The sequence below is a fragment of the Pyrus communis genome, chromosome 5, assembly GCF_963583255.1.
Source record: "Pyrus communis chromosome 5, drPyrComm1.1, whole genome shotgun sequence".
Taxonomy (NCBI): Eukaryota; Viridiplantae; Streptophyta; class Magnoliopsida; order Rosales; family Rosaceae; genus Pyrus; species Pyrus communis.
The window spans coordinates 18,365,469-18,380,769 of record NC_084807.1 but is presented as its reverse complement, the minus strand read 5'-3'; the positions used below and the strand labels follow the sequence as shown (position 1 = coordinate 18,380,769).

General features: G+C 37.4%; 1 pseudogene; it reads left to right on the top strand.

Annotated features, from left to right (window-relative positions):
- The first annotated feature begins 491 nt into the window (after positions 1-491).
- Positions 492-15,301, top strand: LOC137733218 (lysM domain receptor-like kinase 3; annotated as a pseudogene).

Genomic DNA, 15,301 nt, shown 5'->3' with positions numbered 1-15,301 from the left:
TTGAACACTTATCAAGTTGTTATTGGGTGAGAACATGAGGTCTTGCTTATTTTTAAGTAGCCAAGTTTTGTTCTATGAAAAGCTCATGATATTGCTTACTTTAAAGAAAAACCACAATTTTACACTAACAATCTTGATATTATTCAATTTGCCTCTTATTTTATGTTAAAACTCAAAGTTTTTAAGCTATTTTCATTAGTTTCCTTTGTTTTCTATTTGTTGTACTGCCGCCGTTGCAGTAAACTCGGGGCCGGTGTTCCCACGGTCGTTTGACTCAGTCGTCAGTCGCTCTCCAGAAACAATCAACTGAAAACCGCGGGAAAGTTTTCTCTTTCACTGTTGAGCAATTCAAAGACGCTAAGTACGACAATCAAACACTCATTATTTCATCTAATTAACTTTTAATTTTAAACTAATCAAACCCCACTCAAAGCTTCCATATTTCTCTGTTCATCCAACGCCTGTACAACTCCGATCTGAAACGGAAAACCCAGTTCCTAAAAGGTTTCTGCGACTTGGTTTTTCGATTTCGGATCGACCCAGATGGGATTTCGAATCGGGTTAGGGTTCCTGGTGCTGGTTTCCCTCTGTTTCACGGTGAAACCCCAGTGCAGCAAGAGCTGCGATGCTCTAGCTTCTTACTACGTATGGCAGGGCTCTAATCTCACTTTCATTGGCGATATCATGAATACGACCGACGCCACCATCGTCACCTACAACAAGGACTAAGTTCTCAACAAACACATCATCCGATTCGGCAACAGGGTTAGTGTTCCATTCACCTGTGGTTGCATCAATGGCGACTTCCACGGCCATATGTTCGAGTGGGATGTCCGTACCGGCGACACGTACGACCACATTGCGAAGATTTTCTATTCGAATTTGACGTCGGTGGAGGACATGGAGTGGTTCAACAGTTATGGTCCTAATAATATACCCAATAATGCTAAAGTGAACGTGACTGTGAATTGTACGTGTGGGAATAGCGCGGTTTCGGAGGATTATGGGCTGTTTATTACTAATCCTCTGCAGCCAGAGGATAGTTTGGATTCTATTGCGGGGACGGAGCAGTTGGAGCAGGCTTTGCTGCAGAGATATAATAATGGTGCGAATTTTGGTCAAGGGAGTGGTTTCGCGTATATTCCGGGCCAAGGTTTGAGCTTTTGTTCTTGATGAGATAGTTTTTTGTGCTTTGAAGTTGTTGAGAATTGACGCAGACATTGAAGTATTTTGCCGAATTTGCGTAGTTGGTAAAATGAAGCATTTAGTTGTTTCGGAGTTGGAAAGTTGTTTTTGATTCGGCAGAGGCTTATGTAGGAATGTATATGCTAATGAGTACTAATTTGAGCATGGGGTGAATTAATGAGTTTTAGTCATGTTGCAATGCTAATGACTAGAAGGAAAGATAGCAAACAATTGATTAGAAGGGTGTTGTTTAGGAAGTGATAGGCATAAATTTGCGAAAAAGGAAACTTCAATAGTGAACTGAAATCCCACAGGAAAATGTTCAGGGTGAACTTAAGAAAGAGGAATCTTTCCAGAAGTTTCGAGGAAATTTACAGGCCAGATAGTTGATTCCGTGTAATTTCAACGAAGGCATCTTTAATTGTTAATCATGAGTTTGTAACGAATGTTAGAATGTTCAATAGTGTTAGGTGGTGCAAGGTCTTTCCTGTGGTATGGATCCGGTGGGCCTCTAGGGAGTGATGTATTGAAAATGTTGAGTGAAGAATAATACAGTAACTCTCTTGTTTTACGATAACAATTGACGATGCGGTTTTTAGCTGAGTCGTCATCTCGTTTTACTAATTTTATTGTCCATTCCTCTTATTGATATTCCTTGATGCAACGTGAGAAAGTGCTCGTGAAGACACTGAGTTGTTTCAATTCTATGTTGTTTCTGGGTTGTTCCTGTGCTATAATGAAGTATAACAAATGTCTATTGGATATCTAGTTTTTAGGGTATTATGAAGCAGTGCTCTACTTCAAATATAGTTTCAGAGGAGGCTATGTATTGGTTTGGTACTGAGGTGCTTTTATAAAAAGTGGGTATAAAAAAAAGCTGAGCTCAAAAAGGTTGGTAAACACTTAAAAACAGCTTATTTTCACAGCTTTAGGTGAAAAAAAAAATTGAAAACATGAAGCAGCAAAAATGAGCTTATTCTCACAGTACAGCAGAAACAGTTTTTTTTCAAAGCACATCAATACCAAACCAGCCCTATATTTTCAACTTTCCTCGTGAAAGTTTCCTTTTTATCTTGCATATCAAAATGGAAACTATTTGCCTTTGAAGTCAAGGTATCTTCTACTGCCTCAATATGTTAGCTTAATTATATTACATCTTGTTTTCACTTTCCATGTCTTCCGAAAATTGTTAATATTTATGAGTTTTATTTCTTTCTGTTCCTTTTGCAGTTCAGGTGATACGGCCGTCTCCAAAATTGGTTTCATGTTCAGATGCCAGTGTGTGAGGGTGATTTGAAACTCAATGCTACTTGAAGCTCATCATTTTTCTTTTGTATAAGCAGGACTAGGAGGTGGAGCCATTGGTAGCATATCTGTGGGAGTAATTGCTGGAGTGCTGCTATTGGCTGGCGGTATATATTTTGGAATTTTCCGAAAGAAAAAGGTGCATATAGCAACATCTGAAGATCAATCTTCTCCAAATGGGCGTTTTAAGTTTCTTGTCTCCTTGTTTCTTTTTCCAGATGGACTTTTCGATGTTACCTTTCCACTTTGATTCTTTGCAGTAACAACAGTTTGAGTAGCTGACTAAGCTCCTTACTTTAGGATGTTATTATTCTCATTTAGCATTCATTGATTCATTTTCATCTTCCCATTCTTTCCCAACAAGAGGGGTTCCTTTTTTTTTTTCCTCCTCCCAAGGTTTATTAAAAATTACGGGAAAAAGACTGCTGCTATTATAATTGTTAGTTGTTCAATTTTGTTGAAGGATTGGAAATTTTTTCTTTATCTAGTATCAGTACCACTGATAATTTTCCCTTAGAAATCCCATTGAACCGGCCCAGGCCATTTTGTTGGTCTGTTTTGTTTATAATAATTGTTATGAAGTGTCCTGAAACTGCCATTTATGATCTGGTCTTTCTTGAACTTATTTGAACATTTGTTGTATTTTACTAGTTCTTGCCCTCAAATGGTCTAAGATTTTTGCACCAAATGGATGTTTGACATGATTTCATTGATTTTTCTTCTGGGTCTAGCCCTTGTGATTACCCCCGATAAACCTGGAGAGTCAAATGCTGCTGGTCGAGGCCTAACAGGCATTTCTGTGGACAAATCAGTGGAGTTCTCATACGAAGAACTTGCAAGGACTACTGATAACTTCAGCCTAGCTAATAAAATTGAACAAGGAGGTTTCGGAGCTGTTTACCATGCAGAGTTGAGAGGCCAGGTTTGTTTTCTTTAACATTTTCATGATTTATATCCATCATTTATCTTTTCTGACCAAATGAAGTATGAGATTTTCTAGTCGAGCCCCATGATTCATGAATTAAGTATTTAGTGTTTCTAGACCATGCTTGTGTTTATTTCGTAATTGTTTATTTCTTCTTCTAGAAGTCCCACTCATATAACCTAGACCTGGCAAACGGGTCGTGTCTGTCGTGTTCGTGTCGTTTTCGTGTAACACCTGTTATCTTAACGGGTCGTGTCGTGTCACACCCGTTATCTTAACGGGTCCTTAACAGGTCGTGTCACTTTACCCAACGGGTAAAGTGACCCGACCCGTTATGACCCGTTATGACCCGCTAAGAAAAAAATATATTTTTTTTAAAATTTGCACATACCACACATTGCGACATAAATATTACTTGAAAACATTAAAACATTTCTCGTTCAAGTACTATATCTACACTCGAAAATGAAAGCCTAATAAAAAAAATAATACATACACTACTAATCTATTACAAATATTAAATGTGCAAGGATAAAGAGTTTTTGTTTTTAAGATTGACTAACACTTAGGGGGCGTTTGTTGCGCCGGACTATCTCGGACTGGATTAGCTTCAAGGACTAAGCTGGATTGGCTTAGACTAGACTAAACTGGACTAACTTAGTGAAGCGTTTGATGCAGTATTGGACTAAGAAGCTGGATAATAACAATTTCTAATATTATTTTATTTAATATATAAATTATTAATATTTCATTATGATCTTATCTTTTTCTCCATCTTTTCCTACCATTTCCATCCCACTCTTTTCCTCTTCTCTCATCGTCCCACCCTCTTCCTCTTTTTTTCCTCTCAAACCTTTCAATTCATGTCTCTTTCTCATTCCTGGTCAAACTCCTTATTGATTCCAGTCTCTATTTCTTTGTCCTCCCTCCCTCTCTAGCTATGCGTTGTTCGAACGGAACCTCACGGCTCCAATTTTCCCGACAAGTTGCAGGCTTCCCGATGTGTTTTTTGGCCAACCCTCATTAAATTGGATGAAGTTAGCACCACCAAAAAATTCATCACCATACCATCCCTGGACCGAGATCTTAGCTTTGCATGATCGAATTTGTCATGGATTTGAAGAAGCCCAAACAGGCCGAGACTTCCAGGCCATTTTCTGGCCACATTCGACCACATTTTGGCCTCGATTCAAGTAAAATCGTAATCTTGTCACTCCCAGCTTCAATTTGGTATATTTTATATGAAAGTTGGTTGTAAAATGGATCTGAAAGAGAGTCGGGAAGTTAATGATTGATCTAGGTGACCAGCGATGACGAGGAGTCTGTCGAGAGTGGTCGTTGAGCATGACAAGGACGAGAAATAGAGGATAGTCTTAGCTAGTCCCATGGTTATTGGGGGGTCTCACTAAGACCTCTTAGTGAAGGGTTTTGTCCATGCTAGTCCCCTTTAGTCTCATTAATGTTAGTCCCAGCATGGAACAAACATAGTATTGGACTAATAGCTAGTCCAGTCCAATCCAGTCCGAGTTAGTGAGGGCAAACAAACGCCCCCTTAGAGTTTATTTATATTTTTATTAAGTATAACATAAGATTTTGTGGTATCCACTTGTGTAAATATTTTAAATTGAAGATCGAATTCATTCATTGTATTCATATAGGGTCAAGGAGTGTAGTTATAAAAAATCATCAAAATCAGAGTTAAAATAACCGTTAAATCGTGATTTTTCGTTTATAACCGTTGAAAAGTTTTGTCCCGTTACTTGATCTCTGAATGTTTTTTTTTTGTGATTTTTTGCTGCTGTGATCTCCAAGCATATACAAACAATTTTGACGGTTTGGATCGTTGAAATTAGTTTTGGAGGATTCGTAAAATGATAGATTGACTAACACTTAGAGTTTATTTATACTTTTATTAAGTATAACATAAGATTTTGTGGTATCCACTTGTGTAAATATTTTAAATTGAAGATCAAATTCATTCATTGTATTCATATAGGGTCAAGGAGTGTAGTTATAAAAAATCATCAAAATCGGAGTTAAAATAACCGTTAAATCGTGATTTTTCGTTTATAACCGTTGAAAAGCTTTGTCCCGTTACTTGATCTCTGAATGTTTTTTTTTTGTGATTTTTTGCTGATGTGATCTCCAAGCATATACAAACAATTTTGACGGTTTGGATCGTTGAAATTAGTTTTGGAGAATTCGTAAAACGATAGATTGACTAACACTTAGAGTTTATTTATACTTTTATTAAGTATAACATAAGATTTTGTGGTATCCACTTGTGTAAATATTTTAAATTGAAGATCGAATTCATTCATTGTATTCATATAGGGTCAAGGAGTGTAGTTATAAAAAATCATCAAAATCGGAGTTAAAATAACCGTTAAATCGTGATTTTTCGTTTATAACCGTTGAAAAGCTTTGTCCCGTTACTTGATCTCTGAATGTTTTTTTTTTTGTGATTTTTTGCTGATGTGATCTCCAAGCATATACAAACAATTTTGACGGTTTGGATCGTTGAAATTAGTTTTTGAGAATTCGTAAAACGATAGATTGACTAACGCTTAGAGTTTATTTATACTTTTATTAAGTATAACATAAGATTTTGTGGTATCCACTTGTGTAAATATTTTAAATTGAAGATCGAATTCATTCATTGTATTCATATAGGGTCAAGGAGTGTAGTTATAAAAAATCATCAAAATCGGAGTTAAAATAACCGTTAAATCGTGATTTTTCGTTTATAACCGTTGAAAAGCTTTGTCCCGTTACTTGATCTCTGAATGTTTTTTTTTTTGTGATTTTTTGCTGATGTGATCTCCAAGCATATACAAACAATTTTGACGGTTTGGATCGTTGAAATTAGTTTTGGAGAATTCGTAAAACGATAGATTGACTAACACTTAGAGTTTATTTATACTTTTATTAAGTATAACATAAGATTTTGTGGTATCCACTTGTGTAAATATTTTAAATTGAAGATCGAATTCATTCATTGTATTCATATAGGGTCAAGGAGTGTAGTTATAAAAAATCATCAAAATCGAAGTTAAAATAACCGTTAAATCGTGATTTTTCGTTTATAACCGTTGAAAAGCTTTGTCCCGTTACTTGATCTCTGAATGTTTTTTTTTTGTGATTTTTTGCTGATGTGATCTCCAAGCATATACAAACAATTTTGACGGTTTGGATCGTTGAAATTAGTTTTGGAGAATTCGTAAAACGATAGATTGACTAACGCTTAGAGTTTATTTATACTTTTATTAAGTATAACATAAGATTTTGTGGTATCCACTTGTGTAAATATTTTAAATTGAAGATCGAATTCATTCATTGTATTCATATAGGATCAAGGAGTGTAGTTATAAAAAATCATCAAAATCGGAGTTAAAATAACCGTTAAATCGTGATTTTTCGTTTATAACCGTTGAAAAGCTTTGTCCCGTTACTTGATCTCTGAATGTTTTTTTTTGTGATTTTTTGCTGATGTGATCTCCAAGCATATACAAACAATTTTGACGGTTTGGATCGTTGAAATTAGTTTTGGAGAATTCGTAAAACGATAGATTGACTAACGCTTAGAGTTTATTTATACTTTTATTAAGTATAACATAAGATTTTGTGGTATCCACTTGTGTAAATATTTTAAATTGAAGATCGAATTCATTCATTGTATTCATATAGGGTCAAGGAGTGTAGTTATAAAAAATCATCAAAATCGGAGTTAAAATAACCGTTAAATTGTGATTTTTCGTTTATAACCGTTGAAAAGCTTTGTCCCGTTACTTGATCTCTAAATGTTTTTTTTTTTGTGATTTTTTGCTGATGTGATCTCCAAGCATATACAAACAATTTTGACGGTTTGGATCGTTGAAATTAGTTTTTGAGAATTCGTAAAACGATAGATTGACTAACATTTAGAGTTTATTTATACTTTTATTAAGTATAACATAAGATTTTGTGGTATCCACTTGTGTAAATATTTTAAATTGAAGATCGAATTCATTCATTGTATTCATATAGGGTCAAGGAGTGTAGTTATAAAAAATCATCAAAATTGGAGTTAAAATAACCGTTAAATCGTGATTTTTCGTTTATAACCGTTGAAAAGCTTTGTCCCGTTACTTGATCTCTGAATGTTTTTTTTTTTGTGATTTTTTGCTGATGTGATCTCCAAGCATATACAAACAATTTTGACGGTTTGGATCGTTGAAATTAGTTTTGGAGAATTCGTAAAACGATAGATTGACTAACACTTAGAGTTTATTTATACTTTTATTAAGTATAACATAAGATTTTGTGGTATCCACTTGTGTAAATATTTTAAATTGAATATCAAATTCATTCATTGTATTCATATAGGGTCAAGGAGTGTAGTTATAAAAAATCATCAAAATCGGAGTTAAAATAACCGTTAAATCGTGATTTTTCATTTATAACCGTTGAAAAGCTTTGTCCCGTTTACTTGATCTCTGAATGTTTTTTTTTTGTGATTTTGTGCTGATGTGATCTCCAAGCATATACAAACAATTTTGACGGTTTGGATCGTTGAAATTAGTTTTGGAGAATTCGTAAAACGATAGATTGACTAACATTTAGAGTTTATTTATACTTAGATTCACCACTTCTATTAATTTTCATTTTTCCCTCTCTTTTTTGTTTCCTTTTCAACTTTTTCTTATCATTTTCACTTTTCCCTCCAACATCTTTCCCTAATTGAATTCCCTCACTTTTTTGTTTTATTTTCAACTTTTCTTAACATTTTCATTTTCCCTCCATTTTTTTTTTCAAAAAGGGCGGCAAGTTGGCAAATGGCAATGGCAAGAAATTGATTATTGAAATTTGAGAATGGAAACAAATCACATATGAGTCCTGACGCATCAAATTTCAATGGATGCAAAATCATGCAAATATGCAATGCATGATCATGCATATTAAATTATTAATTAATAATTATTATAGTTTTTATAAAATTTAATATATATATATATATATATATATAATTAGTATAGATAGACTTAATATTTTGGGGGTATAATTATTATAGTATATATAATTATTATAATTATTATAAATTTTATAGTTAATTTAATATATATATATTTATTATAATTTTTAGGGGTATAAAATTGTAAAATTAATGTATATAATTATTACAGTATTTTTTGAGGGTTATAAAATTATAAAAATAATATTCTGCTTATCGTGTATCGTGTTTACCCACGTGTATACCCGACCCAACCCGTTATCTTAACAGGTGCTTATCGGGTTACCCGATAAGACCCGATTCGTTATCGTGTCGACCCAAACACCTGTTAATTTCGTGTCGTGTCGTGTCGGGTTATCGGGTTGTGTCAGAAATTGCCAGGTCTAATATAACCTCTATGTGCAGAAAGCTGCCATCAAGAAGATGGATATGCAAGCATCAAAAGAATTTCTGGCCGAGTTAAATGTTTGACACGTGTACATCACTTGAACCTGGTAATGAACTTATCTTTTCAACAATGACAATGCATATGAATCTTGCTTAAGAACTATAAAGTAAGGCTGTTGTTATTGGCACTCCAAAAATCTCATTGTGCACTCTATACTAGTTTATAACCATTGAACTGATCTCTAAGATGTGTAATTATCTCTAAGCTTCTGAACGATCAATGCAGGTGCGCTTGATTGGTTATTATGTTGAGGGCTCTCTTTTCCTAGTATATGAATATGTTGAGAATGGCAACTTAAGCCAACATCTGTGCGGTTCAGGTTACTCCATGCTTGATGAGGATTTAAGTACTTCTGTATGCAAGAGAATGGTGATAACACTGTTTAAATTATCCAGGGAGAAGGAGGGACGCGCGTCTAATAGAGTGCAGATTGCCCTAGATTCAGGAAGAGGTCTCGAATACATTCATGAGCATACTGTTCCTGTTTATATCCACCGCGATATCAAATCAGCCAATATATTGATAGACAAGAATTTCCATGCCAAGGTTACTTTAGTGCCTCTATTTCCAATATAAACCATTGAAATCTTCTATTGTCGCAATAAAATTCCCCTCTTTTCATTGCAGGTTGCAGACTTTGGGTTAACTAAACTGACAGAAGTTGGAAGTACATCACTCACCACACGTCTTGTGGGAACATTTGGATATATGCCACCGGAGTAAGTAGTTTTTTTCTCATTATTCCTTTTAGCAGTTTATCTTTTACATGACTAGCACTAACAGATTGCCTTTGTTGCTTTCTTCTGGAAGAACCTATCGTAAGCTGAATGAGTTTATTGCATAACTTTTCTAGTCGTCATCCCGACCAATAAGCTGATGGCTGAAAGGCCTGAATATTGTCTATTGGAAGAATTAGCCGTCCTACAACCGTCCTACAGCCGTCAAGCCGTCCTATAGCCGTCCTACCTTGTCATACCTACACACTAGCCGTCCTACAGCCGTCCTACCTTGTCCTACCTACACACTAGGACGGCTACCTTGTCCTACCTACACACTTGTATCATGTATATATATCCTTGTAATCTTGTAGAGAAACATAATGAGAAAAAGCATTCTCTTCCATATTTTCCACATGGTATCAGAGCCGGAACCTTAACCGGCCTGACTCCATTGTTGTCCCTTCTCTTCTTCTGCACATTCGTTTCGATAATGGCAGAAGATAATCTTTTTGTCTCAGAAGCTGAAAGCTTCACAGCTCCTCGCCCTAGTTTTCCAGAAGCTGAAGTCAACCCAAACCAACGTTTGTGTTCTGTGTTGTTAAATGAGTTTAACTATCTTCCATGGTCCAGATCAATATCTCTTGCCCTTGGAGGAAGATCCAAACTTGGATTCATCAATGGAAGTATTGAAGCACCTGACGTCGCATCGCCGGAGTATGAAGCATGGCTTTGCAAAGACCAGCTGGTCATGTCGTGGCTCCTCAACTCCATGGATCTTAAGCTGTCTGAAATTTTCAGTTTTTCAGAATCCTCTAGTGCTATTTGGAAGGCAGTCAAGGACATGTATGGAAATCAAAACAATGCTGCTCGAGTGTTCCAGCTTAAGAGGAATCTTGCAAGTCTTCAACAAGGTGATAAATCCTTTGTTCATCATCTCGATTGCATGAAAAACATGTGGAACGAACTAGAAATGTATCGACCACACACTATCGATGTTGCCGTACTGTTAAAAAGATCCGAGGAAGACAAAATCTTTCATTTGCTTGCAAGTTTGGGTTCTGAATATGAAGATCTTAGAAGCCATATTCTAATGAATCCCGAACTTCCATCATTTACAAGTGTTTGCACTACTATCCAGCGAGAAGAAGTACGCAGAAAAGTCATGAATGTTGACGTAAAACCTAGTGTGTCTGAGGCTAGAGCTTTTGTGACAAATCACAAGTCATTTGGAGATAAAGTATACAAGGGAAAAGGCCAGATCTGAAGTGTCTACATTGTAATAATGTTGGACATCTAATAGATCGATGCTGGATATTGCACCCTGAGTTGAAGCCAAGGTTTGAGAACAAGCCTTTAAGAGATCATAAGGGCTCACACGCTAGACCACATACAAACAAGTACCATGCTGCTGCTGCTACATCCATCGGTGGGTCGATGAACTTTACAGCCAATCCGGCTGACTTGTTGAATGAGTTCTCAACCTACCTTCAAACCAGAAAAGGAAGCACATGTGAAACGTCGACTGGGGAAAGTCAAACTGCTCTTCTTGGACAGTTTGCAGGGTTCTTAGCTGAATCTGGTCATGTACCTCAAGGAGACATTCCAGGTATCATGTGTGCTCTTTCAACTGCTGTAAATGTTAGTCACTCTCATGATTTTTGGATTATAGACTCAGGTGCCACAGATCACATGACAAATCAATATTCTAAGCTATACGATTTTGAAAGCCACACTAAACCATCACTAGTTTCTGTAGCAAATGGTAGAGGTGTGCCAGTTCTAGGTAGAGGGAAAGTTAAACTGATCTCAGAAACTGTTGAGTCCACAGCGTTATATGTTCCATCTTTTCCTTTTCAATTATTGTCCGTAGGAAAGATTACAAACTCTCTAAACTGTCGTGCAATTTTTTCCCCCCACAATGTTGTTTTTCAGGATCTGGCCACCAAGAAGCTGATTGGTGAAGGTCACTACCTAAATGGGCTGTACTATTTTTCAGAGGACCTCAATGTTCCAAAGGGGTTCCAAGTCAGCTCAAACCTAGAACATCAGTTGTGGCATCAACGCCTAGCACATCCCTCAGAATCTGTGTTGTCTACGTTGTTCCCTAGTTTATGCAAATCCTCCCTTGTATGTGAAATTTGTCATTTGTCAAAATCTACTAGACTCCCATTCAATTCTTCCATGTCTAGGACTAGCAAGTTGTTTGAGATGGTGCACTCCGATGTTTGGGGACCTGCACCTCTAGAGTCTTTTGATGGTTATAGGTACTACGTTATCTTTGTTGATGATTTCTCAAGAGCCACTTGGTTATACCTCCTAAAATTCAAAAGTGAAGTTATGGATGCTTTCAAGGATTTTCATAATCTTGTCATGAACCATTTTTCGTCCCAAATCCACATACTAAGGTCTGATAATGGCACTGAATATACATCCAAAAATATGACTAACTATTTGAGCACCCATGGAATTATACATCAAACAAGTTGTGTAGGTACTCCTCAGCAAAATGGAATTGCCGAAAGGAAGAATCGGGACCTACTTGAAAAAACTAGGGCGCTAATGTTGCAAATGAATGTGCCTAAGAGGTTTTGGTCTCAAGGAGTTCTTGCAGCCACCTACCTTATCAACAGACTGCCTAGTCATGTTCTAGATACAAAATCACCATCGGAGGTTATGCAAAACAAAAAAATTAATCTTTCCCATCCGAGAATCTTTGGATGTACCTGTTATGTTCATATTCAATCCCATCACCGAGACAAGCTTGATCCCAAAGCTGTCAAGTGTGTTTTCATGGGATACTCCTCCACCCAAAAAGGGTACAAATGCTACAATCCGTGCTCCAGGAAGATGTTTGTCTCAAGAGATGTACGGTTTGATGAAAACCAACCATATTTCAACAAATCATCAGATTAAAATCGTCAGGGGGAGCATTTCCTAGATCTCTTCCCATTGCCAAATCCAGTCGAACCAAGTGATTGTGTCCATTCACTACCTCACAACCGGGACTCTCATGCAACTCTTAATGACAACCTGCTTATTGGAGACGACACTGAAGCCTCAGAAGCACAAGTAGTTCCCCATGACCATAACACAACATCTATACAAGAGAGTGGAGCTGAACCTATTGTGATCCCAGCTCAACCCCGCAGGAATCCGACTCGAGATCGACATCCACCATCAAGGCTGCAAGACTATGAAACTTACCATGCCAGGTACCCTATTCACAAGTTTGTAAATTACTCCAAAGTCTCTCACTCTCATGCAGTTTTCCTCAGTAAACTGTCCTATGAAAGTGAACCAAGGAACTTTCAAGAAGCCAATTGTCAAGTTGTGTGGAGGCTAGCCATGGAAGAAGAACTCAAAGCCTTGAATGAAAATAAAACCTGGAGTGTAGTTCAACTTCCCAAAGGCAAGAAGGTGGTAGGCAGTCGATGGGTCTATAAAATCAAGTTTAATTCTGATGGCTCAATTGAACGACACAAGGCAAGATTGGTGGCTCGCGGTTTTACTCAAACTTTTGGAGTGGACTATAAGGAGACATTTGCTCCCGTGGCTAAGATGAGCACAATAAGGGTTTTGTTATCTGTTGCAGTGAACCATGAATGGCCATTGTACCAAATGGATGTAAAAAATGCTTTTTTACATGGAGACCTCGAAGAGGAAGTCTACATGCAACTACCCCCGGGTCATCCACAAGCACAAAATTCAGGTATGGCTTGCAAGCTTCATAAGTCAATCTATGGCTTGAAATAATCTCCTCGTGCCTGGTATGCCAAACTGAGCTCGGTACTTGAAAATTTTGGGTTCAAGAGAAGTCATGCTGATTCCTCCCTGTTTGTTCGAATAGGATCAGTTGGCAAATTAGTTGTACTAATCTATGTTAATGATATCATCATCACATGTGATAACATTGATGAGATTCACACTCTTAAACATTCTCTTCATCAACAATTTGCCATTAAAGACTTAGGAGTTTTAAAATACTTCCTTGGGATTGAACTGGCCACTTCCCCCAAGGGATTTTTTTTTGAGTCAAAGGAAATATGTGATTGACTTACTTCAAGAAGTGAAGATGATGGATTGCAAACCAACTCGTACTCCTCTTGATAGCAAATTGAAGTTGGACTTGACAGGAGAACCTCTCAGTGATATCAGTTACTACCAACGATTGGTGGGTAAGCTTATATATCTCACCATCACCAGACCGGATATAACTTACGTCGTCAGTCTTGTAAGCCAATTCATGCATGCACCCACTGAAGCTCATTTAAATGTTGTTAAAAGAATTCTCAGATACCTCAAAGGCTCCATTGGTCGGGGAATCGTCATGAAAAACAATGGTCATACTCAAATCATTGCCTACACCGATGCTGACTGGGCAGGGAATGCTATTGATAGAAAATCCACTACTGGCTACTGCACGTTGGTTGGAGGAAACCTCGTGACGTGGAAGAGCAAAAACCAAAATGTAATTGCTCGCTCAAGTGCCGAAGCTGAGTATAGAGCCATGGCTTCCACTGCATGTGAACTCATTTGGCTCAAGGGCCTTCTCTCGGACTTGGGGTTCTCAATCAACACACCTATGTCTCTTTTCTGTGACAATCAAGCAGCTATGCATATTGCCTCCAATCCGGTGTTCCATGAACGCACCAAACACATTGAAGTTGACTGTCACTACGTTCGGGAACAAGTCCAGTCCAAGGTAATTCAAACCACATTTACTCGAAGCCAAGATCAACTTGCTGATATTTTCACGAAGTCTCTTGCTTCTCCTCAGTTTCAAAGTCTGCTCTCCAAGCTTGGATCAATTAAACTCCTTGATCCAGCTTGAGGGGGAGTATTGGAAGAATTAGCCGTCCTACAACCGTCCTACAGCCGTCAAGCCGTCCTACAGCCGTCCTACCTTGTCCTACCTACACACTAGGACGGCTACCTTGTCCTACCTACACACTTGTATCATGTATATATATCCTTGTAATCTTGTAGAGAAACATAATGAGAAAAAGCATTCTCTTCCATATTTTCCACAAAGCATTCTCTTCCATATTTTCCACATTGTCTTTGTACGTATGGATTAACTCCTAACATGGTTGTGTGCAGAGCTCGATATGGCGAAGTTTCTCCTAAAGTAGATGTCTTTGCGTTCGGAGTTGTCATTTTTGAGTTGATATCGGCCAAGGAAGCTGTTTTCAGAGCGGATGGCTCTAGTTCGGAATCAAAGGGCCTTGTTGGTTTGGTTAGTTTTCTCTCTATCTTTCTACTTAAATAAGCCAATTTGCTTTTATCAAGTTTATGCTGGGATTCTATCTTGCATTATATACAATAATCTCTCATAAAGCACTTGAGCGTGTTTTTGTTGTAATTTTATTTTTCACAGTTTGAGGATGTCCTTAATCAGCCCGATCTAGAAGACCTCCCCAAAATTGGTCGACCCTAACCTTGGAGACAACTCTCCGCTTGATTCAGTGCGCAAGGTGAAAAAAATTTCCCAGACCAAAACACATTATGATTTGTCTCTAGATATCAGTCTAAAAATAGGTATGGTGGTTTTCTGGTGCAGATGGCCCAACTCAGCAAAGCATGCACGCACGCACGAAAACAAAGATCTGCGTCCAAGTATGCGATCAATCGTGGTGGTGTTGATGACACTCCCATCCTCAACCAAGGATTGGGATGTCAGATCCTTCTACGAAAACCAAGCTTTTGTCAATCTGATGGTAGGAAGGTAG